Source organism: Athene noctua, chromosome 2, assembly GCF_965140245.1.
Source record: "Athene noctua chromosome 2, bAthNoc1.hap1.1, whole genome shotgun sequence".
Classification (NCBI taxonomy): domain Eukaryota; kingdom Metazoa; phylum Chordata; class Aves; order Strigiformes; family Strigidae; genus Athene; species Athene noctua.
In genome coordinates this window covers 133,709,115-133,735,526 of record NC_134038.1, presented here as the reverse complement: position 1 = coordinate 133,735,526, position 26,412 = coordinate 133,709,115, and positions in this window count along the sequence as shown.

The following is a 26,412-nucleotide window of genomic DNA, read 5'->3' as shown; positions in this document are numbered from 1 at the left end:
AAAGCAGACTACCTAATATTGCTGAACAAGACTTAAAATCTGAACTCATAGAAAGCACTTTCTTTTTCCCCAAAGTATGTGAATACTGTGAATGCACTTTGAATTGTTCACGTTCATTTGATATTTACCAAACTGGTCAAACACCATTTGAATAGAATTGTGGAAAATGTTAATGAGTTATACAATTATTAGAGCTACAGGTCAAATATTAGTCCCCAGTGAAAACAGAAGACATTCAGTTGATATAAACTGGCCTAGCTCCCTTCAAACACTGGAAGCAACACTGATTTATCCAAGACAGGAACCTTTGTAGAGTTCAGACTTATTTACAAACTTTCTGCTGTTTCAATCAATGACAAACATATTTCAGCTGGCAGATTATTCACTAAATAGTCATCATTAATATTATTGTTTATATTAGCTCATGAATGACCACAAGAGAGAAGCAGTTTTGTTCTATTTCCTGATGGAATTACTTTCAAGTTCAAAAAGCTTTCCAGAATAGAACTTGAATAACTTTAGTCCAAGCATTTGTGCGTGTATAGGTTTGTGCAAATACTTGCATGCTGAGGGATACTGACCAGAATTTTCAGAACCAGTTTTATTGACAAAGCTTATTAAATAACATTCTACTGAGAACTAATCTGATCACTATGATTACTCATGGAAGAAATTCAATTTTCATAAAATATATTTGCTAATGCTTTCTGCAGCAACTACCAGATGCTATTTGTAAGACAGAGACTGAATTATAGGCAGGAAAGAAATTAAACCCATGAAGCAAGAGATAATCGGTGATCCTTCTATGATCTCCTTATTTTTTTCTGTCTAAAGCTGAAATTAAGCATTAGTCAGTTATTTTTGTTATAGGGCATCATATGGCTGTTACACAATACTGGACTGAACAAGTCTAACATCTCAAGGCTGCAGAAAGATGGATGTCCTCCCTCCACATCTTCTTCCCCTCATTTCCAGCTGCACGTTCCCACAATCTCCCTTGAACCTGCACTGGAACAAATACACCTAGCCATATAACAGACTGTTTTAACTTGCTAGTCCAGTGGGGAAAAAAAAAAAAAAAAAAAAAAAAAAACAAAAAAAACAAAAAAAACACCACGTGAAAAAACCCTCATCATGAACAGTTTTTTGTCGAAGTTGTGAATTTAAGCACCAACCACTCTGGTGACCCCCAGAGTAAGGGCAAAGCAGAGCAAGACGACAGGTCCTTGAGGCTGGGAGCAAGGCACAGACAGAAAAAAGGGGAAGAAGCAAGGACAAGCTTATAGTGACAGCCACTGAACTGGCTTAACACGGGTATCACCTCCTCATTCTATCAGAAAGCAGTACAGTCTTCTTGCCCATGCATACACTGTCAGTAGCTGTGGTGCATGTACCTTCAATACAGTCTCCCTAGCAAATATTAAATAGATGCTCACTTATAAGACGTTTCCAGGAGATACACTTCTAAAATATTCATTGAAACACCCATGCTCATCCAAAAAAAGCTGTTTGTATGGTGCCCTGTTTGCATGACTGGTAGGAAAGTAATATGCTAGTGTAGAAATTACACTGGAAATAAGGCTACCTCTTTCAGTTAAAATTAGTTATGCTTCAATGTTTCTAGTTCCTCTTTAATATAGGAGTACATGCAAGATCCTTGTATACATCAACAGCTATAATGCAGGTGTTACCTAGACTAGCCAAGTATTTTTCCCATCTCCCCACTTCCATAGCCAAGAGAAACATTTGTCAAAGCATCATTGTTTTGCTTGTTTTCAAGCAGAGCAAAACTAGGCTCTCTTCACTCTGGAAGTCATATTTACTTAAAATCATTCTCTTGCACCTGAAAAGCCTTTTGAAATAAACATTCTCAATGCTCAAATTGTCCAAGGGGCACAAAACTGAGAAACAGATTGGGTGCAGCATGGAAGTCTAGAAGACACAACAGCAGATGACTTCTTTTTGTTCTTAAATTTGCCCTATGAAGCAGTAAATTGCTTAGAACAGAGGTACTAGCCACCCATATAAGCCCAGCGTACAACATTTCCATAGAAAATAAACAGCCAAGGAGTCAGATGAGAGAAGAGAAATCATGAATCAAACCCTCAACAACCTAAGTCTACGTAGCACTGTCATTTTCAGCTTTGCCATATGGCTTACCTTAGCCGAGATTCAGATTTTGCTCGTCTATAGTAGCAGTTTTACATGCAATTCCAGGGTCAGTGGCCCAGCTAGAGCTGCCCCCTCTGCTCCTCCCTACCCTGTACCACAGCAGTTAAACCCTTTGACCCTCTGGCAGAACCACTTGTGAGGCCACAATATGCATCAGATGATGTTTATTGATCCACTACCAATTGCATCAGGATAACTGATAGAGAAACATGTTTCAGGGTTAGGAATCCAACAGTTAGGATTGACCAGGAGCGTGCTTAAACTATTTTCATCATCTAAGCTGTTACATGAAATTGCAGCCTGCAGTAAGGATGTACATTTCTACTGTCATATACCTTTCTTAATGACTTAGGCCTATCCAAAGCTGTTGTAATATGTTACTGTTATGACCAACATGAGAATGCTCCTGGTTTCAACAAATTTCAAATTACCTTTTGCTTTCTCACAAAAGCATTTCACAAAAGCTTTCAGATGATCTCAAAAAATGGCAGTGCCTTGGAGGATCTATTTTTCAGAACAAAACAGATTTCTCTTAATCTTTGAGGTGTCATTTTTACACCTGTACAACATGGGTAAAAATATTTTAGGGACAGTTGGCCTTCCTTGCTCTTTCTAAAGTAGTTTTACTGATATGACAGTGCTTCCCACTGAGCTCCCATGGCAATAAAATGAGTTTCTTTTCCAAATGGATTCTGATCTTCCAGGAGCGGCAGGGGAGGGGGGGGTAGTCAACTTCAATGTTTTCCAGGGGGATTACCCTGGGAATTTTTTTCTCTAGCACTGGTAGAGCCTGAGAGCATTTCTGAGGCACAGCACGTACTCCCTTGGGTATTACACCACTAGAGTTTGCTCCCAGTTTCGTTAAAATAACTCCACCCTGTTCCAGCAAAACAGAGCTACAGTTGATCCTGAAAGTACCACAAACAAATTCCTTAGCACTGATCACATCAGGAGAGACCTATTACTTTATAACAACTCAGTCTGAAGTACATACTTATGACACAATCTTTGGTTCTTCCTCGTAATGAGGGAAACAATTGTCTGTATTATTTAAAGATAGGGCTTAATAGTTCTGCCACTGTTAAAGGTTGGTTATTGCTTTCTTTAACATCTTAATGGTGTAGGAAGGTGACTAGCACTTGATAAACAGACATCTGATAGATGCCAGGTGAGGAGCCTGGAAAAGGTGAACCTCCGTTTCCTTAATTAAAAGAGATGCTACTCAGCACACAAAGCCTTGAAGCTTGGGGGTTGCTATTAGACCTGTATATTGTTAAAACAAAGGATCTTTATGGTAAACTGTTCAGTCTTTTAAGTGTTCATTGTGTTTATCTAGAAAGTCTTATTCTGGATTTCATTTGACAAACTGCCACTACTTATCAGGTTATTCTTGTCACTGATGTGACAAAATAATGTATGAAGGGATTTTACATTGTATCTGATTTCCCTCCAGCTAGCTGTAGTCCCTAGCAGTTAGGGAACAGCAGTATGGAAGTACTCAAGGCAGAAAATAAATGTAGTTTAATAATAAGATTATAAAAAACTTATCTTGGAGAGCCTTTAAAATTAGTCTGTCTGTGGAAGTGCAGCATATCTAGAGGAAGTTTGGGGAAAGTACAATTCTACTTGTATTACTCAAGGGGACTAGGAAACTTGGAATTTTGGTGGTTTAGAAGAGTCTAGGAAAACAAATTAACAGAATAAGGGTAAAGATTTTTAAAACCCCAGTCTGAATTTTGAACTGAGAAATGTGAGAATGATGTGTAGTGTACCAAATTTTTAACTATATTTGTTTAAAATAAGCTCGATACAAAGCTGTCATCTTAATGTGAAAAATACTTCTAAAAAGGCCTATAGAGTTATCAGGCTAAATCAGATAAAGAATTTAGGTTAAAAGGAAACACTTAAAATCCAAAGCTGTAAATCGGACCATAAACCAACCCAGACGCAGCCTGACTGTATTGGGTGTGTGTGTGGGGGGGGGTTTTGGTAGTGGTGGAGGAGGCTACAGCGGTGGCCCCCTGTCAGAAGCTTCTCAAAGCTTCCCCAGCTCCATGTCGGACTTGCCTTTACACTAAGGCTGAGCCAATTAGTGACAGTGGCTGCAACTCTACAATAACATATTTAAGAAGGGAAACCTGGGAGGAGGAGAGGGAGTTGTGAGGAGAACACCTATGCAAACACCAAGGTTAGTGGGAGAAGGGATAAGGAGGAAGCGGGGGAGGTGTGCCAGAATAGAGACTCCCTTGCATGAGAAGGCAGGTGAGAAGGCAGGGCTGCCCCTGTCACCCGTGGAGGTCCCTCGCGGAGCAGATGCCAACCTGCAACCCATGGAGGACCCCACACCAGAGCAGGTGACTGTGCCCAAAGGGACTCTGTGGAAAGAAGGAGCCCCTCTGTTGCAGTTCAGCACTGGGAGCACCGCAACACCTGGGGGTGACCTATACCAGAGCAGCTTGGGAAGAGTTGCATCCCCTGGGAAGGACTTACATCAGAGAAAGTTTGTGGAGGCCTATGTCCTGTGAGAGGAACACCATGCCAGAGCAGGGGAAGAATGCAAGGAGTCCTTCCCCTCAGGAGGAAGGAGCAGCAGGACTGACTGTACCCTCCCATTCCCGGCCCCCTGCCCAGGGAGAAGGTAGAGAAATCAGGAGCAAAACTGACCCCAGGAAGAAGGAATGGGTGGGCAAACGTGTTTTTAAGATGTAGTAATACTTCTCCCTGTCCTACTTTGTCTGTTAAGTGGTGATGTTAGTGTCAGAATTAAACTGATGTTCTTTTTTCTTCCCCTAATGAGTCTGTCTTTTGCCCTTGACTGTAATGTGTGAATCATCCCTTCCTATTCTTACCTCGATTCCTGAGCCTTTTACTTTATTTTCTCCTTCCCATTCCTGAGAGGGAGGGCTGAATGAATGGCTATGTGGTGCTCAGTTGCCTGCTGGGCAGGACACTGACATCACCAGGTGCCCCATGCACTGCCCTTGCCCATGTGCAAGACTGAGACTTGGCTGAGCCGCCAAGTACCAGTCTCCCACCCAGGCTGCACAGGGTCTATAACTCTTCCACATAAACTCCCAAGGCATCTAGCCCAGTAAGTAATCTCAGAGCACATTTATGTCTTTTTTGACATATTCAAGTTTCCCTCAAAAAAGAAGGAGAAGAAAAAAAAAAAAAGAGAAGTTGTAAGATGCTTTATTTAGGGAATTTTGAGGTTCTTGTATGTGACATATTAAGCCAGGGACTTGCACTCCAGCTGAAAGATAATCAGAGGAGCTAACACCCATGTACCTATTTCTCAAAATGCTTTTGTAACAAAGACCATTTTCTACCAGGCCTGGTGAAGCTATCTTCTCATTCAGAAAAAGAAATAAATGCAAGGTGTATGGGAGCAATAAGAGAAGACCGATTCTGTAAGTTGTCATCAGACACACAAGCAGAAGGGAGGCTCCCGGCCAACCTTTATTCCTAGAACAGTATATGCATCTTACATGGTTTTCAGAGTCACTGGATAAAATGAATAAAATTAATTTTTAGGTCAAGATTAGCTAGAAGTGCACTCCTTTCTTGGATTTCCAAAGAAGGAAGGGCAAGGGGACTATAGACCCCTTCAGCTCCTGGGCACTTACTCCCAGACACATGACACAGTCATCATCATCCAACTCTTGTATAAGGAAGTTTAATGGAAAGACGTTACAAACTAGAACAGTACATAACATATCTCTAAGGACTCCCAGATCCAACTATCACGTACTGACTCTTGCAAGGCTGTTCAGCAATTCGTGATCATAAATATTTCCAACAAGGTAGAACAAAACCTGCTCAGCTTACAGTTCTTACCCCTACATATGATACATAAGGATACATACAATACTTATGAGGCATGAAGATACAGTTGTAATTGTTTTAATAGAATAACTTGAATTATTTAATTTTTTTTGCTCCTTATTTATGAAAAAAAAAGTTACATAGTATCTTTTTTCCTCCCATTAATATTTCATGCTAGAAAACTTAAATATTTATGCATATTGAGAAAAGTAGAAGTTATCTTCCTTCAAAACGGTCTAACTTCAGAAGAACAACATGGTCTTTATAGTCACTTCTAAAACAAACTAGATGGAATACTTTCTTTTTACTGCAAAATCTGCTCTTAGGCCTTATGTCCACTAACAGATATAAGACCAAACGGTTAAAAATTCAGCCTAAGTTATTTCCCAGACCTTTGGTTCAAAGGGGTTTTCTAAGTATAACATTTTGGTTGCTCCTTTTTTTATCATGAAATCATTTTATTCAGGTTTCTGTGCAAAATTAAGCAATAATCAAAAGAATCATACCATTAAAAGAGAGGTACAGAAACACTGCCACTGGTGATATTTCCCTCAGGCTTTGAAGGAGAACACCATCTTCAAACTGAAAGACTTCAGCAGAATTTAGGTTTTAGGGTACCAGGCTGTCACCTTGAAACCTCAGCCTGAGTAGACATGTAGGCATGGCTGCATTCAGAATTTCCTCTTCTTCAGCATTACATGTTGATGAGTTTTAAGTAATTCAACACTGGTGACTTTAGACAACTGCCTGGTCCACACACCAGCTATCTGCAGCCTTCTGGGACATCTAGAGATGCCACAAACAAACCCTTGCTAAATCTTGCTGTCACAGTTAAAAATAATTTTCCTCTTGTCTTCCCCCTTGCACACCCTATTTATTCTATATCTCTGCCAAAATGTTGCCTTCCCAAAGCAACGCTGGCAGACAGAAGTGTCCACCACAGCCACAATATTGTATGGTCTGACACGGCATGGCTCCAGCTCCTTTTTTAAGACAGGTTTAGCTGGGCCAGCTGACAGGAATATCTCCCGCTGTCCAACACATCCCTCCTACAACAGCTTTTGTCTTGTAACAAGGCAGCTACAGAGGATGTGTATCCATACCTCAGCTACCACAGTCTGCAGATTTTAGCAGTGTAAAGTAGGACAGTTCAGAAGCAACTGTCCCTTCCAACTTTTTTCACACAGACAGGGCAGACCCTGTTTAGCAGCAACAGGTAAGTCTCCCTGCAAGCATGATTCAGAGACACGAGTGTAAGCTACAAGGTCAGTTTATGATCCGAGGTAGCTTTGGTGTGGGTACATATTGCCTTTTCTAGCTCTGATACGGAGACTAGCAACTCCTACAGAAGGACAGAACAGACAGCTGCAGGTAGTAACTTTTTGATCTGCCACAGCACTTTCTTCAAAATCATTTGTAGCACCCTTTGTCTCCTATATATCAATCCTAGGCACATGATACATAATGCTCTGGATTGCATTCAAGAGAAGACACATCTAAACCACAGTTACTATAGCAGCAAATGTATTGCTTCTTTTCAGCTTAAGCCAAGTTGATTGTGGAAGCAGCACAGTCCAGAATCCATCATCATTAATACTACTCAAGCTGGAATTTTATTCTTGCCATGCCATGACACCCCTAACATTTCAGGTTTGCACACACAAAGGCCAAAGGCCTACACCCTATGTAGGCTTACCTGAGTCAGCCTGAAATCAGCTCAGGGCACTGCTGCACTGATGCTTTAAAACCACACTACTGTGAGAAAGGGCAAGCCACCCTCCCTGATGCCAGTTCAAACTCATAACTAGCCTTCATCTGTATCAGCAAGCAGATTCAACTCAGAGCTGTCTGTACAATCACTACTACTGGCTCAAAAGAAAGAATAAGACTGTCTTAAAATTTTTCTTGACGGGAGAATGGACCTCTGGTACACAGGAATACTGATTTCCACCAGTGTTAGCCAAGCATAGAATCACACCAACAAGCACCGGCAAGATTCAACTATAGCAGCATTCACATGGAAACCTAGATAAAAAACTTCCTGGAAGCTAAAGATGTTTTATGTTGCCACATCTCTATTTCTTAAGCTAGTTTACTTACTTCCAGACTAGCTCAGGTGTACTAGAACAAGCTACAGACACTCTTCTGACTACAATATGGGTTGTGGAAGTGTGAAAAAAGGCACAGTGAACTAGATGGAGTTCAAACGCCATAACCCAGGTTAGAGACCCTACATCACCTGAAACAATATATAAAAACAAACAACCACCTCTCTTAAAGAGTTCAGGGCAGGCACTGTTCAGAAGTTATTTTAATTCACAAGGGTTGGGTTTGGTTTTGTTGTTTTGTTTTTGTTTTTTATTTAGAGCATTGCAGATTCTTCATAAATCTCTTCATTATACTCTGACATTTCATACAAAAGCAGATAGACATATCATGTTAATGTCTGGTTCAGGCTTTACCAAGAATGAGACGGGGAATGGAGATCAGAACCAACACTCCTGTTTGGTGAATCTGTTCCACATAACATGATGTTAATTATGTTCTAGCCAAATTACGTTTTTCTTCTGCAGTCAGAAATCGAGTCTCAACTACTCCCCCTTCCCCAGGTTTGTTTGGTTTTTTTATAATCCTGAAGAGTATGCGTGGAGATGGTAGATGGATTGTAAATACCATGGCATTTACCTTTTTTATCAGGCGAAGCATTAGTAAGGTATGAACAGCCTGCGAACACTTCAGTATCTCTTCAGACCAGAACTAGAGCTCTAGTCACATAGACACTGAACTCAACATCAAAACTTTGTACATCACAGCTTGAATTCTAAGGTATTTGTTTTTGAGGGAGGAGGATTCCCAAGAGCTTGGAAATGCGACTTTTTACAGGCAAATTTTCTTTTGTCAGTTTCCCCATAATAGAAATCCTATATTCAGGCTCACATCAAGGTGAAAAATAAATGTTAATAACCTTTGTGAACACTGTAAAGGGAAGATGGGAGCTTCACTACTTCAGCTGTATGAGTTAACATTTGTGTATTAAGAGATCATTCTTTAAATAAATTTTATTTCAGAGTTGTCTCTCTATGAATTTTAATGGTTTGTTGTTTTTTTTTTTATTTTGCATTAGGTGATTTCTAAAGGATGACTGTAGTGATGAAAAGCACAGGTCTAGTTCCAAGTAGAAGCTCCTTAACAGCACAAAACCTGATTTGAATGGAGTTACACAGGAACTTTTCTGAATCAAGTTCTTTGTACAAAAATATTACTTATAAAACATCTACTCTAATAATGGACCCTATCCTTTCAGGCATCATATTTTCTATATGTGAACAAGTGATTAATCCAATTCAGTCATCTATGTTTCAGCCCTGAAGTATCCTTAGCTGAAGGTTTGTTTCTATATAGTCTTTTTCATACAGCAGTTCTTGCCAACCGCTTGAGAGTATGTACCTTTAAAAATAATCCAGACATAGATAGGTCTACACAACCTTAAACAAGTGCACTATCAGGCGAAAAATGTGCCATTTGACATGAGATGCCCGAGAGGTCTTCCATGTCTTCACCATAAACTGGTGATAAATTCCCTTTCTGCTACAGACTTTACTGAGCGGGTAGCTTGGCAGGTCTGAACACATGAATCAAAGTACAGAAAATCTTGGTATGAACTGTGCCTGGGATGTGCCAATTCCCACAATGTCTCTCCTAATTGCATTTTTACCCCAACTGATTTGCCTGCAATTAACAGTTCTGCCTCCCCTGTCTTTGACACTGATTTAATCCCTCAAGAAGACAGATTGTTGCAAAAATTGCTCTTGGCTGGAAGGATAAAGACCAGAGTGCCCTCAAAAAAGGGCAGGGAGAAGAATTCCTTCCTCTGGCTTTTCAGAAGTGTAATAATTCATTTGTGCTCATATCTTTATAGAAATGAAAGCCAGGGACTCCCCTGGTGGGTAGCTGTTATCAGTCAGATACTATCATTTTCCCCAGACACCTCATCTCAGATCTACATAGATAACATGCTTTAGTCATTTAGTGCAGCCTCATTTACATAAAGCACAATGATTTACATTGACTGAAAGGTCTTGGCTATCTTAGAGCGAACATAGACAAAGCCATGTTCACATGGAGTTTGGCTGGCAAGAGGTCCTTTAATAAAATAGCTTTGGATATTTCCAATTATAAAATTTCAGCTTTCCATAACCTTTATCAAGATGTATTGATGCCAGGTGCGATTATCCATAACAAAAGGGCACAAGTGGCAAAAAGAAAATTTAATAGCTCTGTCACAAGCAGCTTCATTCCTCTTCCTGCAAACACAATAGAAATCACATCCCAATTTCCATACGGTGAAGACAAGTTAATTTCCTCCCACAGTGTGTTATTCTGGACAGTGGTGCTGCAATGCATGTTGAGGTAGAGAAGAAAAAAAAAAAAAACCTAAGTACAGCCCTTGAACAAATAACTATTAGTTCAGTCATCATTGTTTCTTCTATCTTACTTCTATTCAACATCCACAAACACAAGAAAAAAACAAAAAGTAGCACCTCAGTGTGTTTTGCATCTGATATTCGTTATAAGACCCATACAATAGCCTCAGCTTGAAGCCTTAATGGAAGGGAGATCCTCCAAGCCCCTCCAGCCCAGCTTGAAGTTTACATTCATCCCACAGTTCCCAAATTCAGGCTTCCATCCTGCCTCAGACAACCTGTGGTTGGAGATCATTGTTCAGGAAAAACTCCTGGAGAGCTGCAAAAAGTAGAAGTTATTCCCACATCCAACATTAAACAAGCCTGTGAATCTTTAGAAGGTGAGCAAAGAATGGCTTTTTTTACAGGTCCACAACAGGGCAGGTATGAAATCTGAATAGGATTATATATGAATAGCAAACTCCCTAGTTAGCAGGAATGTGTCCGTCAGACGATGGAGTGGGGTCACCCACCTCTGTTTCAGTTGTAAGAGCAAACCATTTTATATGGAACTCAACTCCATAAATAGTTGCCCTTTTCCCTAATAAAACTCCATCCTCAATCTCTCCCACATGCACCCGTGGTTGCTTTGTTTGCTACACTTAGTTCTGCATTAAAAAATAATAAAAAGCAGTTTCAATAAGTGATCTCCAAGCCCATGTTATTTGTGTAATGAGCAGGGATCAGGCAAGAACCAGGATTAGTAACTAACCAGATCAGACACAGTGGGAGTCAGTCCTCCCACTCCACAGCAGGCCTAAGATAAGAGATACTTGTTTAATGAGGTTGGCAGCCACTGCTACGATAGGGTGGGGAAAAAATAATCGCTCACAGCATGCCAACTTTAAAAGCTGACACCCTAAGGTAAACATGCAGACAAGGAGCCTTTTTCAATTTTGTGTAGTCCCTGATCTTGATCCCAGGACAGCCTGCTCCTTCTGTCCATCTCCATTTGCGCACACTGCTGTGGCTACCGCCTCCCTCCCACACCGGTGGGGAGGTGCTGACAGTGCTGATGGACACCTTCCAGCTATACCTGGCTGAAACGGTCTCATGTTTCTTAGTGGCTGGCATAGCAATGTACAACATTTTTATGAAGGGCACTGCCTGTAACTCCTTATCACAGCGCTTAGGTGAGAAGAAAATTGCCCTGAAAGGACTATTTATCTCACCAGACCCAGAGCACACATACAGACAACAGTAGAGGGGAAAGCCTCATGCTAGGGCTGAGCTCTCAGGCCTTAGAAAAGTTCTGTTGAAAAACCTTCCCCCTCCATCAATGAGCTGAAAAGCCAACCTATTCTCACTAACAGCCTGACAGCTCAGAGCTGCCATCCCATGCGGGCTGTGAGGCACTGGGGGAAGAACTCATCTTTAAGGCCGCCCTGGTACTCTTACATGCAAGATCCAAGTCCAGGTGCCTCCTTGCTGCAGCTGGTATGGGTGGGAGTGCTGCAGGGCACCCATCTGACAGCAGCCACACCATTGGAAATGGAAGAGAAGCAGAAACTGAATGGATCACTTGGTACCAACCCACACCGGGAAAAGCATCAGAGCTGCACTGTCCCACCAGAAGGCAACAAACTCAGAGTTACTCCCAGATACAGACAGTACCTGTCCCAAGGATCTCAGCAGCTCATTAAGCTGAGGTAGAACCACGACTGCCATGTCCAAGAAAACGTTTACTACCGCTATTATACCATCCCTTGCAGGCTCAGCATCCAGAGTGATGGACATTCTCTACCCTTCTCCACGGAGAGGACAGTGACCTTCCTCAGCCTGATCTTGCTGTTGGTGGTGTTTTTATAAATGAAAGGTAGCCCTGGCAGCTGCTGTGAATTTACAGGTGCTACATGGTAGAATAAAACAGTCACCCTCTCCCAACCGTTTGCTATCTGATCTACACAGCACATGCAGGGCAGGTGAGTGGGAGGCAACTTAACATGTCTATATTCACACACGCACAAGGAACCACTCAGAGATCAGCTCTGCCTAGAGGCTGACAGGGAAGCAGAGGTGGCAAAACTCCAGAGGAGCAGTCCTCAGCTGCACTCCCTGAAGACACAGGGTTAGATGCACCTCCCAGGCTCCAGGCTGCTCTTGAGGAACTGGGTCAGCCCCAGCCACATGTTACAGCAGTTTCTAGAGATGCACAAGGTCCCGTCAATAGACATGTGGTCAAGGCCATCAAGGCTGCCCATGAGCTTGAAGTTACACAAAACTAAAGCTCTGCAGCCTCTCCCCATCCCACCTCTGCAGCAAGGGAGTGGGAAGAGGCCTAGGGAGTGGAACGCTTTTTTCCTTAAAGCAAGAGTTTTCTCAAAAGTTTCATACACTTAAGTGTCCAGAAAGAAGAGGCCAGAAAAAAGGTCTTAAGTGAAACTGAATGGAGGTAAGTTTAAAAGAACCCCCAAAGTTGGCTTTCACACTTTCTGTCCAACACAGTGTTTTCCCTCCACTTAAGTTCTGTTGCTTTCAAAGACCAAAAGCAGAAATTTCACAATGATACCAACCCACAGTATTATCATTTACAGTACCTTTTTATTTCAACATCTTTCACTGGATAGCCTTCCTCTGAAAAATCTATGCTTTGCTGCCTCAGTAGTACTATATTCTATTCAAGTTCAGTGTGAAAATACTTGGAACTTGAAAGTAAAACCCATACAAGGATCCAAAATTACACAGTCATCCCAAAACAGAGATTAGTATTGGTTTCTTTACATTTTTCCTCACTATTCTAATCAATGTAACTAAGCAGCTTATATTTTGGTGGTGAAAAGGATTTTATTTTGTTATACTTGTGGGGTTAAAAAAGTATTTTTAGTTAATATTAGGTCTGCTTTAACTCATCTCCCCACTCTACAAATGCAGATCTGGTTTCAGGATTCCTTAATTTGTTCTAGTAAACTCTGTTAAGGCCAAAAGAAACAATTTAAGTACTACATAGAGCTCTTTGCAGGAAACTATACTGAAGTGGTAAATTTCTGGATTTTTACTTTCTTAATTAAGAATCTGGAAACCGAGTCACACATTATCACACTACTGAGCCTCTTAACAGTGACTGGAAGACTGACTCCGGTTAAGACCCATGGACAAGATAAAAGCTATATCTGTTAGTAGATGACCTGGCCCGGGCAGACAATCCTTTATAAACTCCATGACTTCTTTGGAGGTTTCAGATGGGAGCAACAGGGCACTAATCAGTCACCTGGTATTGACAGTAAAACTTCAAGAGGAACAAAGAAAATAACCAAATTTAACATCCTTTTTATATGCAAAGTATGGTAAACTGGGAGATAGCAGAAATGTCCCAGTCAGAATTATTTTTCTCCTTTCAATGCTGGCTTCCTTGCTTCACTGCTCAGTACAGTATGTTCCATCTTCCACTTTTTTTTTTAGAAGGCACATAGGAACTTCAGAAAAACAGCACATGCTCACAGAGAAAAATCTTGCAGGACTGGCAGATACTTGTGATTTCTGAGTATCAGTGGGGTTTTCTAACTACAAATTGTTCAGATGTTGTGGGCTTGACAGAATCTATTCCAAGCTTGTTGTTTCCCTGCTCTTTTTCACAGATTTAGAGTCACTGATGAATGCTATGTGTACCAGCCCAGATGCTCTGTTCTAGTTATAAAACAGTTTTAGTCAGCTAACTGGATAAGAGAGCTTAAAATAGTACAGCCCTTTATTCTTTATCAGCTTAACATTTTCCAGTGTGCAACACTAGACTCCGAGAAGTACAAACCAGCTTACTTATAATTTACATACATTTTCTGGGGCATTGTTTGATGTTGTTTTAATACTGGGTTGAAAGAAAATAGGGTTTAACTCTTTGCATTGTCATTCTAACCAGTGACCAAAGATCTCAGCTCACTGAGCACTTTTCTGTTATAGCAATTACTTGCAAATTAACAGACCGTTTGAAGGGATTTTGCCTTTCTTTGAGTTACAGAAAAGACCCTGTTGCGATTTGTGCCTTGTGTCCTGAAGCCAAATTCTGTTTTCTAGACTGTCTCTAGACACTGGAAAGTGTCTTACTGTTTGGCCTTTGTCAGAACTTAGATTAAAAGACCAAGCTTTCCCTTATTCCTCAGCTGCACAGCTGACATACTGTTATGCTGCCATTACCAAGACTACTTATCTGAACCTCTAAGATAAGGAGCAGAGATAAAACCTTCTCCAGTTCTAATCATTGCAGAATAAAATATCAAATAACACTTATTTTAAGACCAAAATAATTTTGACAAGTTGCATCTCTCAAATCCCTAGTGGCACCGTGCCTTTTGGCAAAGCTTGCGACACAAGTCGTGCCAATAAAGCAGTTTGAATTGAACTGCTTTTTTGCCCAATCCCGCTAAAACCATAGTAATTGGTTCAGACGCAGAGGCCCAGCTGCCTCAATGAGTTCTAAAGCTACCAGCCAATCTCGACTATGATTTTTTCAAGCCTGGCAACATGAAATGTAAAGCAAATGTTCCTTTTTCACATCACTGGCCTGAAATGTTTATTCCAACCTGTCTGATTTTCCATGCATGTTCACATCCCCAGGACATGTTGACCAGTTTCAACCAAATATACCAGGAGAGAAAGGTGTTTAGTTCCTACACTTTTAAAGAAAAAGAAAGGAAAAACTGATTAGCCCCTAACCGGAGGGGGCTATGCAAGTACAACCCAGAAATTCTTACAGAAGGAAGACAAACATCTCAAAGACAGAAAAAGATTCCCTCAAAGCTCAAACCATTTTAAATGTCAGAAAATCCATCAAAAAACACAAACATTAAGAAACCACCGTTCAACAGCCAGATCCTTTGTCCCATGTAACTACTTGGCTTAACAACAGTTGAGGTTTTTTCCTCCTTATAGAAAGGATTTTCCAGCTCTAGGAGGGAATAGATATTGGTGTGAGGCTCAACTTCCTGTAAAAGTACACATTCTCCTTGGGCAATTGGGAAGCACTCATGTCAGAAGTGTTATATCAGAACCTGCCATTTTGTGACTCACTCAACACATCTGCCTAGATATGGCTGTCAATTTTATCAAAACCAAATATTAACACAACAAGTAATAATTACTCCCTACACCAGTTTCAAATACTGTGTAAAAATGTGTCACCTTCTTCAAGTTTTTCATTATTGTGTATTATCACAGCACCAGCCATATCACATCTGAACCTCCAAAGACAAGGACAAGACCTTGGTAGTCTTTTAATATTAAAACAGCGACAATACTTTGGCTGCCACTTGTGATCCCTATGAGAAATGCAAATGCTGTTGATTTTCACCAGTCCTTTCCAGCAGCAGTTTCACGTTTCAAGGAAATAATGAAATAAGCTTTATTCTACCTATTGAAGGGAATTAAGTATATGAACAGAAGCTAAGGAGATGAGCAGGCTAGACAAAAAAAATCTCTTTGGCATCTTCCCCGATTCAGAATTGCTTTGTTATCAATTTTGTTTATAAAAAAGATTGGGGATCTCTCTAGTTGACCATTCCCTCCTCCCTACGCTCTATTCTTCTAGCAGGACTCCTCTAATCCACTTGGGAGCAGCAATCATACAGAGGAGAGTCAAACTGATAAAGCTGTCCTTCCCTTCTCCTCCCCATCATTCTTTTTTCCTCTTGCTGACCCAGCATCTCACACATTATCCCAGCCTGCCATGTAAATGAGCAATTAATTCAATCTAATATTTTAGCATCCTGATGACATATCCTGTTTCCTTGCTGAATTCTCATCCTCTGGGACTTATTCTCCAGTTCTGCAGTAATCCATCCCAGGATAGACAACCTGCATTTAAAAGAGATATTTAAAAAAAAAAAAAAACAAAAAACAAGAAAACCACACTTAAAAACAAATTAATCCTTCAATTTATGTTACATACTAGAAGGAAACAAGAGAACTAGGAATTCAGAAGAGTTATGAACTATTATCCCCTTTTACAGTCTGCTTTGATGCTATTCTAAACTAAGGAAACAAGATACTTCCAGTTGTCCCTTATTTGCAGCTGCTCTGTAATTTATTTTTTAGGGAAACTTCTGGAGGGTTGAAGACTCTAGGGATTCTGCAGGTGCATTGAACTGCAGCACTGAACATTTCTAACCTTTAGAAACGCATTCGTTTATGCTACCAAAATCTTTTTTCCCTGTATCTGCATAAATAAAGTTGAACAGCATTTTAGTAACTGAAGGGTTTCTAATGTAGCTCTGATCTCTTAAAAGTGTCAGACATACGGATTTCCCCTGGCAAAACTCCTAATGACGTACTAGTCTTACCGTAACCAGATAGGAAAGCAGAATAATTTCCCTTATGTAGACAGGAATGTGCAGTATATATCACGACCTGGATTTTGATATGTCATTTACATCTCACATTCACTGACTGCAGTAAGCTTGGTATAACTAGGATAATGCTTTTGTGAGAGCATGTCTGGAGGCCACTCAAACTACAGCAAAATACTATCAAGAATTATAATAAATATCTTTTCATATAAATATGGAGAGAGCAAGTAGTTGTTTTTTATTCAAAAACACTTATATTCCAGTCATATACATGGTATTCCTGACAGTTGAACCAGTCTGAAAGCTGGCTACTATCAGGGTCTGATGCAGTCATAAACACTGCTATCATGCTGCAGTAGCCTCTTGGTTTCCATCATACATCTTAAAGTAGCTGACCTGAAAAAAAAAAAAAAAAACCAAAACCACAACCAAAAACAAGCCAAACAAAAAACCACAAAACAAAAACCAAAACAACAAACAGAAAAACCCCACACCCTCAAAGCAAAAATTTTATTCCAGATTTACAGATTTTAAAAGTTTGTCTAACCTCCCTGAAAGACATTAACAGAGGTTGAGTTACTGCTATTGTAGAGAACACACCGTGCGAAGGGGGCCTGTACCATTGGGATTCAGTGAGCCATGCAATAGGCAGTAAGTATTTTTGTGGTTTTAGGCATCTGTCCTCAAATTAGTCAAAAAACACACAATGCAGTTGCACATGGTTTCACACTGTCCATTTTACAGAACCCCATTCCTTTAGCTACCATTCCTCATGTTTGGAGAACAGGGGGATACAGGGAGATGGAAAAGTCCTTGGCTGAAAGAGCATTATTTGTGAAGTGCTTACTCTGTAGCAAGTAGAAGGACATAAAATACAGTCTGAAACAGAGGGGAGGAAAGATGTTGAAAAACCTTATCTCAACAGTTGTGGATAGGCGAGTAAAAAAAATCACTAGTCCTAGAGAATCTTGATGTATCCACTGTTCTGTACCATTCCCAATCTTAAAAGCAGGAGCATGACCCTATTCCATTCAAGCTTACAGTTTAGTCTTTAGGACACTGTGTTTTAAGAAATTAACGTGGGCTAATACAGCACCCAGAATCTGAACTCATGCTTCCCGTGTGAAAGCTGGCTGTGTTCTCCCCTGTTAGGCACATGCTCACAGAAAAACAAAACAAAACAAACAAAAACCAAAACAGACTAAAATTGGAGGTCAGGCTACAGTTACCTGCTTGACAGCAACTACAAGGGCCAAAGAAGTTTCCTGTAAGGAACAGGCTTAGATTCATTATGGGTTTTTTGGCTTTCTTCATAGCATCAACACAATACACCTGGATGCCAAAGAACAACATAGTCCAAGGTTTATTGCAGTTGGGGCATATAAGGCACAGTAAATAGAATTAGTGGTGAGCCTTGGCTATTCTCCATCACGTGATTAAGAAAAATAAGACCAAAATGAAGTAACTAGGGGACCAGTTCAGAATTGGAAAGATATACCTGAAGGCCAGAGTACAATGAGCCTTGGAAATTTAGAAGAGACTTATGCTTCTTCCTACAAGAGTCCAACATCTTCAGTTCTAAGAGCAACTGGGACATGCTAGCACCATACTTCCAGTTAGAAGAGTAGCCTAGCTGACCAGCGCCTGAGATGCAGTATGGAAGCAGCTTTGAAGTCTATCTGCATGTGTTCAGAAAAGGCTGAAAGTCAAATCTACAAAGGAAACCTGAAGTACTTAGAAAAATGATGACATGGCAGGATATGCAGAGCACAGAGTGGCACAGAGTAAGAAATAGGATTTATTCTCCTTCTCAGTGTGTTCCTTCTCTAGTGCAGCCTCATTCTCTGTAACAGATGGCATATCAAGCATGTGTTGGGTGAGCTTTGCTAACGTTTAACATTTTGGAAACTGATTTCCTTTAAGCTAGGCATTCACAGAGTTATGTGTGACAGTTGTAGTGAGTGAAAGCTGCAAGGATGCCTTTCTGAGCTGCTCCTACCTTACAAAGAAAACACTCTCCCACTGAGAAAGGCTTAAGAGGAAATTGAGAATGTGGGGAGCTAATGCAAGTGGTTGTCCCAAAAGCTTCAGGGGAAAAAAAAAACAACTACCCCACAGCCATGAATAAAAGCAAGATTATATAAGGAAAGAAGCCTACAGGAGGTTGTAGGCTATAGAACTTCCATATAGAGAAGCATCTGCAGTGTAGTTAAACCCTTTGGTTAGAGCAGAGGGAGACCCTCCACACTTCCACAGAATTACCCAATTGTGGTAAAAATACAAAACAGTATGGAAAGCACTTTTTGATGGAAACAAAGTAGTTTTCTTGTAAGAGATAAAGATGCTAAAGAGGTCCTCACAAGGCATGAGTATGGGTCTAAGCCAAGAAAAGGATGAACTGACACTTACTTTTCATGTCCGTCCTTGTCTTAGAAGAGAGTGACTCTCTGAGCTGTCTACAACCTTGAACAGCCAGAGGGAAGCAGGAGAGTAGACCAGAGGAAGCCCAGAAATACATAAACTGAAACTAACCATGGGGAGTAGCTGAGATTAATATAAAGTTGGACTGGATTAGATCAACTAATATGAACCTGCCTCTTACTGCTTGTTAAAATAAGAGTGAAATCTTCTGATGCTATGCATCAGAAACAAGCTTCAGTTTCACAGCTTCATTAACCAAACATCACATTTTCAAGTATTTTTATTTTCATTTTTATGTATCTATTATTTAAATATATGGTATAAAAGACAAAAGGTCTTACTTATATCACAGTTTATTCATTCCAGTGAAGATGTTGCATTATGTAAATGATACCTTTTGAAGTTGGAACGGAAACTGCTATGAGGCACTTCTGGGATCCATTCTGATTTCCTAGATATTTGCTCTATTTCTATATGTGACTGATGGAATTGCACGGAAATAAGGGTTTCTTTGTTGGTGTCGATACAAAAGGGAGAAAACCGGCAAGTAACAGAAGAGCAACGCAACAAAAGGTTCTAAATCAGGCACTTCAAAGAGCATGGGCTGGATTCAGATGACTTATTTCAGCACTGCAAAGGTGCACAGACCAACAGGGTGACTCAAAGAACTTAAGCTAGGAATTTGTTTCCCCTACAGTCAGCAGAAAGAAATGGATGCCTCTGAAGAACAATTCTAAGCATTTAACTGAGGCAGCTTTGACTTCAAACACATCTGAAATTAAACTAGGATAGGGAATCAATGTGGGTCACAGGCTATTCTATTAAGCAATCAAAACACAGACGTACACTGAAACCCAGTATAAGGGCATGGAGCACCACCTATATTCTCTAGTGGATGTCCCAAAACCAAAGCACAAAATGATAAGAAAAAGTGCTAGGTCATCCTTTTGACTTGATGTCATTACCACAAGAAGCAGCTGACACAGCTAGAGGCTCAGGACTTGCCTGCAATGCAGAACTGAATACCTGTGGGGATGCCACAAAAGTCAAACCCAAGGGTGCTCCTTACAGATGTGCCATGTAGAGGGGCAGGTGTTTCAACTGTATGATCACACTTCCACAGCCTGGAAGAGTACATAACACACAACCCAGCGTCCCAGCATCTCCCAGACATGATCTGAAAATATGACTCCAAACCAGAGCTAGGAAATTAATTTAGCAGATTGAAGCAAGTACATGCCAAAGCTGTGGAAGTGTTTTCCCAATGGCAACAGCACATCCTACAAGAGGAGCATCTATCACCAAGAGTTTCCCTGCTCCCAGTAGGACTGGCTGGCTGAACAGCAATAGCCACTCTGCTGGAGATGCTACCCCTTGACATGATTTTAAAAAAATGGCTTAGTCTTGCAGCATAGATGACACTGATCTGCTGTTACTAGCTTTACTGAGCCCTTCTGACCTTTCAAGGAGAAAAAAAAAAAATAAATGTGGCACAGTCCCAGAAAACCCCATTTGAACACTCTCAGGGAGCTGCTGTTTTGATTTGTACCAGTGCTCCCGTACAATAGGCACGATGAGACCTTTGTCTTCAGAAACAAATTAAGAAGGCTTTTACCCCACCGTTTCCTTTCCATCCCCTCAGGAACAAGCATGAGACTGACATGGATGAGGAAACACACAGTGGCCCTGGCAGGGACAGAATAAGGGAGTGTTAAATCCTAGTTCAAATACTGCTATTTTTGACTGATTACGTGACAAACACAAAAGAGAATCTCAGCACCGCACACAATAAACCTATGAAACTTGGCAGGTTTCTTTGACACGTCTGGGAAGCAGCCTGCTGCCACAGTGATTTTGCTCCTCCCTCAAACTGACATGGCTGGGAAGGAAAAAAGGTTCCGAAATACAAACAGAGATCAGGGACCATTTGCAAGGGGATTTAACAAAAATCTGCTTTTTAGGTAGAACAAATGTGATTTTTTTTTTTCTTTTTTCCCCCTGAAAACACAGTCCAGCAAAAACTTATTTTTAAATCAGCAGTAGGAATACTAAACGTAGAATTGCTCTGTATTTGCTTCTGAAAGTCTATTTATAAGAGTATTTTCAGTGTGACCAGCATTTTCTTTCTCCTAAGATGATCCCCACTGCTGGTACCTCAGGAATAGCTCAAGGAGTTTAAGAAGTAGGATAATGTCAGGTGCCTGCTAGACTTTAGCCCCAAACCTCACGTAAACCTTTTTGGCTCATCTCCACAAAGATGACGGTAAAGTGCTCAGAGTGGCCTATACTAGCACTAGTGGAAACGTATAGGTGCTGACAGTGAGGGGGAAAAAGGATTGTCTTGCAGCATGGAGGCAAGGCAACTGTATTTTAGACACCCTTTTTAGCATGAATCAAGAGATGATGGGCAAGATATGGAAATCAGAAGAGGGCTGAGAGTAGTCAGATCCAGAAATCTGTTGGTTTTTTTGTTTTCTTGTAATTTTTTAAATTAATAAATCTTTCCATGCATTTAAAATTATTCTTCAGATCAAGATACAGTTCAGCGACTTTGAAAAGCACTATTTTTATGTCATTATCATGAAGAACCATGACCTATGAATTCTACATATGTACATTTCATTTGCACGTTAAAGAAACCCTCTTAATTGGAGGCAGTCATTTAAACACTGATTTTCTATAGTGCCTCGTGATAATTATTCTGATGCCAACACTTTAAAGAGGAAGGTCAAAAGTCAGAAGCCAGTCACATGTTATCAAGAATGTCCTCTAGAGACATAGTCTGCTGAGAGTTTTACTCTAATCCTTCCAAGGTATTCCTTAATACTAACAAATCTGCAGCTAACCCTCTGCAGGAAACTCCTGTGCAGAATGTAATGCCTATCCAAGTTTATTGCAGAAAAGGCAGAATTAAAACAAGAAAAAATATTTTGCTGCTTTTATAGAATGAGATTTTATAATTTCTATGCAACGTCTATGAGCATCATTCAAATTTGGCTTTCAGATTTTTCTTTTAGTCAACTTCCAAACTGTACTTTCCCAATACAAAATGAAATAACATTTAGCCTGTGACCATCAGCCACAGACACTACTGGAACAGACAGCGTAAAATCAGCGTTGCACAGCAAGACTGAAGCACACTGACTGTATCACGTGTGTGGCTCTCAAGGAAGCTTCCCACACACAGAATGAAGCAATGAACAAATCCCCTCCTCCCCCTGGATTTTTTTTACTCTGGAATGCCAAAAAAATCCCTGGGGAAAAAAAAAAAAAGAAAAACCCCACACAAACAACACACAACATATAAAAGATCATCAGACAATATTTTAATTTGTTCTCAATTCTGAGAGCACAATGCAGAAAACCTGAAAGATATAAAGGCCATCAAGGATTGCTCAAATGTACCTGTATCTACTCACTTTAATAAACCAAATCTGTGGGATTATTCAAATAAGTAAGACTATAGATCAAAGTTATATACTAGAAGAGAAAAACAGAGAAGGATTTTATTGTGAGTTATCATGGTAAGAAAATATCACACGTTAAAGGCAAATCATAAACAAAATATAGAAGTAGGGTAAAAAAAAAATTGCTTTCAGTCTAATTAAAGCAAGCCTCATCCCTGTGCTGTAGTTAGATTTCTTCTCTCACTACCTTTGCAAACAAGTAGCATATTGTTCATATGAACAGACAGGAAAGTCAACATGAACTGTTTCTCAGTCACCACTGTAGCTAGATGGCTGTCCCAAGACATGGCGGAATTACAAAAGGATGGGCTGCTTGCTTCCTGCTCTACTGCACTGGTGAAAAATTAGAGCAAGCCCCAAATACTGAAGAGCTTAACAGTTCTTTTCTATCTTCTGCTTTCTTAAACACATTTTTAATTAGGCAAAGAGGACTCATACAAATCAAATGAAATTATGACTATTAAACTATGTCTCTTGGGGAAACTTTTCAGCATGTTTAGCAGGGAATCAGATAGACTTCTCCTTTAGCAGCAATGAGAGTTTTGCTCCCGCTTCCTCTGCATTACAGTTATAACAGCCCCTTCTCCAGCCAACCCTTACAAGTTCCATCATTTCTTTATATGAGTTTAGACTGGGCCCATTAAGCACTAGGAAACATGCATATTGCTTATTTATAACTGCAGGCAGACATGGGCAGGGACCCAGGGAGATTCCAGAACGATGTTTTATTATGAAAATAAGGAAGCAGAAGGTGTACCAGAGCTTTTATTGAAAATAATCTCTTTTTCATTGCTGTATAAAAGTAAGGTTTTTTGGTGTTGAAGAGGATATATTTGTAAAATTTCATCATTGCCAGATAAGCAGGACAGCCCAGAATAAAGCACAGATATATAAATAAGCACAGGTCCTCTCTTGGAAGGCATCCTGCCTCTCTGACAGACCAGACATCACCATGCTACTCCCCAGGGTACTCCCCTCCCTCCACAGCTCCTCCAGGCTAAAGCAGGGCAGAACATGAAATTACCCCCCAGCAATGCTGGTGGTGGTACTGATAAACTCAGGACTTTAAAGCCCTCCATCAGAACCAAGGGCTCACCATGTACACCCACATGACACCAGTGTTAAGTGGAAGGAGATTACTACAATGCCCATATTTCTCGTTGTAAAACCACTTTCTGCTGTAGGAAGAATGGGAAGTGGTCATTCAGTTGTATTTTTTTTTGTGCTACACACAATTCATTACAGAAGAAAAACAACTGCCAAAACTGCATTTTTGTTTATCCTGGCTCCATAAACAACAAGATCGTCAGTGAGCAGTTTTGCTGGATGTTCCTTTTGCCCTTTTGACCCACTTTTCCTTCTTTGATTTTGAAAGAACTAGAAAATAGGGAAATGAAACGTTGACACATGCTCCTCTTTCCTTTTTGAGCTCGGGAAAGGCTTAAAAAACTTTTTAGATATGATCAAGCAAAAGCATTTATGAAAACATACATGGTTTTGAAACACTACATTGAATTTATTTGCATTTCTGATTAATTTTTACTACATGCTATCTGAAGTTAGTTTGCCTTTTAGAATTTAGTAAGAGAAACAGCAGAAGTATTTTAGAAAAAAAGATAGTTTTGTCCATATAGAACCGAAAATTACTCATAGAAAGGCCATTTTCTATTGTTATAGAATTTCCCAGTTAGAATTCATTTTCCGCTTTTTGTATCTATTAAAAAAAGATATTAAACCAGAAATTTTTTCACATCTAATGTTTTCCTGTAAGAAAATAGACTTCCTTTTCTTAATTTTATTTAAGCTTGTATACTGCGTAAATAAATAAAGTTCAGAAACACGTCCCTATAAGCAGGCAAGAACTGAAGTGATAGCTTGGTGTAACTTAACTTCACATGCAATGCAGAAATCATTTATATGATTAGAAAGAATTGAACCTCAGAAGGAATAAAAAATCGTAAAACTTGGAACCTGAACACACAGCCTGAGGTATTCAACTGTCTGCTTTGCTGGAAACTAAAAGTAAACAAACAAACATAACACATAGCAGCTTTTTCTAGTACCTCTTGATAAAGAATACTTTCCTTCCAAAACCAGCAAGAAACCGAAAGGAGCTGGCAAAAAGATGAAATCCCTTTACACACAGTGTTTATGCTGAAAACACAGGCAATAAAGAGAATGTCAACTGCAGCAGCTCCAACCTTGTTTGTCACTAAATTAACTAGAGAGCCAACAAGGACAATGACTCAACCATTCATGCCTATTAGGCCTGCGGTGAAAGGCTCCATTCACTCACCAGCTGGCATGGTGGAAAGCCTATCTAAAGATGTGAACAAGTGCAAGGGGTAGAGGCAGCCTGGCCCCACTGCAATCTGAAACCAAAGCTGCAATTAATTATATATGGAATGCAGCCAGGCACTCCTAGCATTGTAACCAAATGGGACCACACAGAGAAAAGAAAATCCTTTATCGCATAACATGCACTACAGAAAGACAGTTAGGGTTCTTGCAGTAGAAGAGATTTTTAAAAAAAAATTCTTTACAGGACTATTTCTTTTGACAGGCTATGTGAGTTTATACCTTAAAACTTCAAGTTTCAGCTTCAGTTTTATTTCCATTGAAAGGCTTATGTGCCTGTTCTTCTACCACCCAATTCAGCCACTTACAGATTTTTTTTTTCCTTTCATGTATGCTTTTTGTCCTCACACTTACAGCAATAATTTTATATTATTCCAGTGCTTGTACCCTAGATACATTTAAATCTTCTGCATCATCACTCAAACGACTTGCAAATCACAAGTCTAACCTGGGTAGTTCCTGATAGTCTCAATCACACATTGGCAGAGTCTACAGAATCCAAGATGCTGTAGACATGTTTCAGATGAGACCAGCCTCATAACTTCCCTTTAGTGTAATTCTCCAAGACTGCACGAATGTTTTCCCTTTGGTGAAAACTGGATGTAAAACATGTTCAAAATGACAACAAAAGTGTCTATGATCAGCCAAAATGATGGAATCCCATCAACATCACCCACATCACAAAAGAAGAATTCCCAAAATTTGTCTGAGATGCGTAGTGCTAAACTTGTATCTTCCCATCATGATCATCATTAAACACTATTACAGTACTATTTTGAGTCTGCAGCCAAATTAGGACCCCAGGGTGTATTACCCAGCATACATACTAATAGTAAGGTACTGTGGCTGAAGAACTTTGCAATCTAAATCAGAAAACAAACAAACAAACAAAACCACCAAACTCTACATTGTCCATTTCTTTTGCTAAAAAGACGGACACACACACAATCCACAGCAGGGCCAGAAAGCAAAGAAAACTGATCCTAGGAAGGGGTTTAACCCCATATGTACCCTTCTGTATCTTAATCCCTCTTTGCTCATTATTTCTGTCATTTATTTATTTTCTTAATTAATTATTGCAAGACTCATTCCAATATACTTAAACATCTGATTCCTATTCAGAGTGTAATACTAAAGTCGATGGGAAGCTGGTGACTTAAATAGAAGTCGTCTACAGACTTTGCAGAATGGGGTACAAAGTTATACGAGGATGGGATATTACTTCAAGCTTATTTTTTACAGTGTCAGTATATCTTGGACTTCAAGGTACTAAAATACTGAACAATAATTAAACAATTTTTATGATCAATAAAAAATCATGAAGGCAAAATGAGGTATGCTAACAGCACAGGCTGTGAAGGTATGCATCTGCTTTATTACAAGTTACAGACAACCAATCTTAGAACCCTTCAGAAAGGTAACACTGCAACT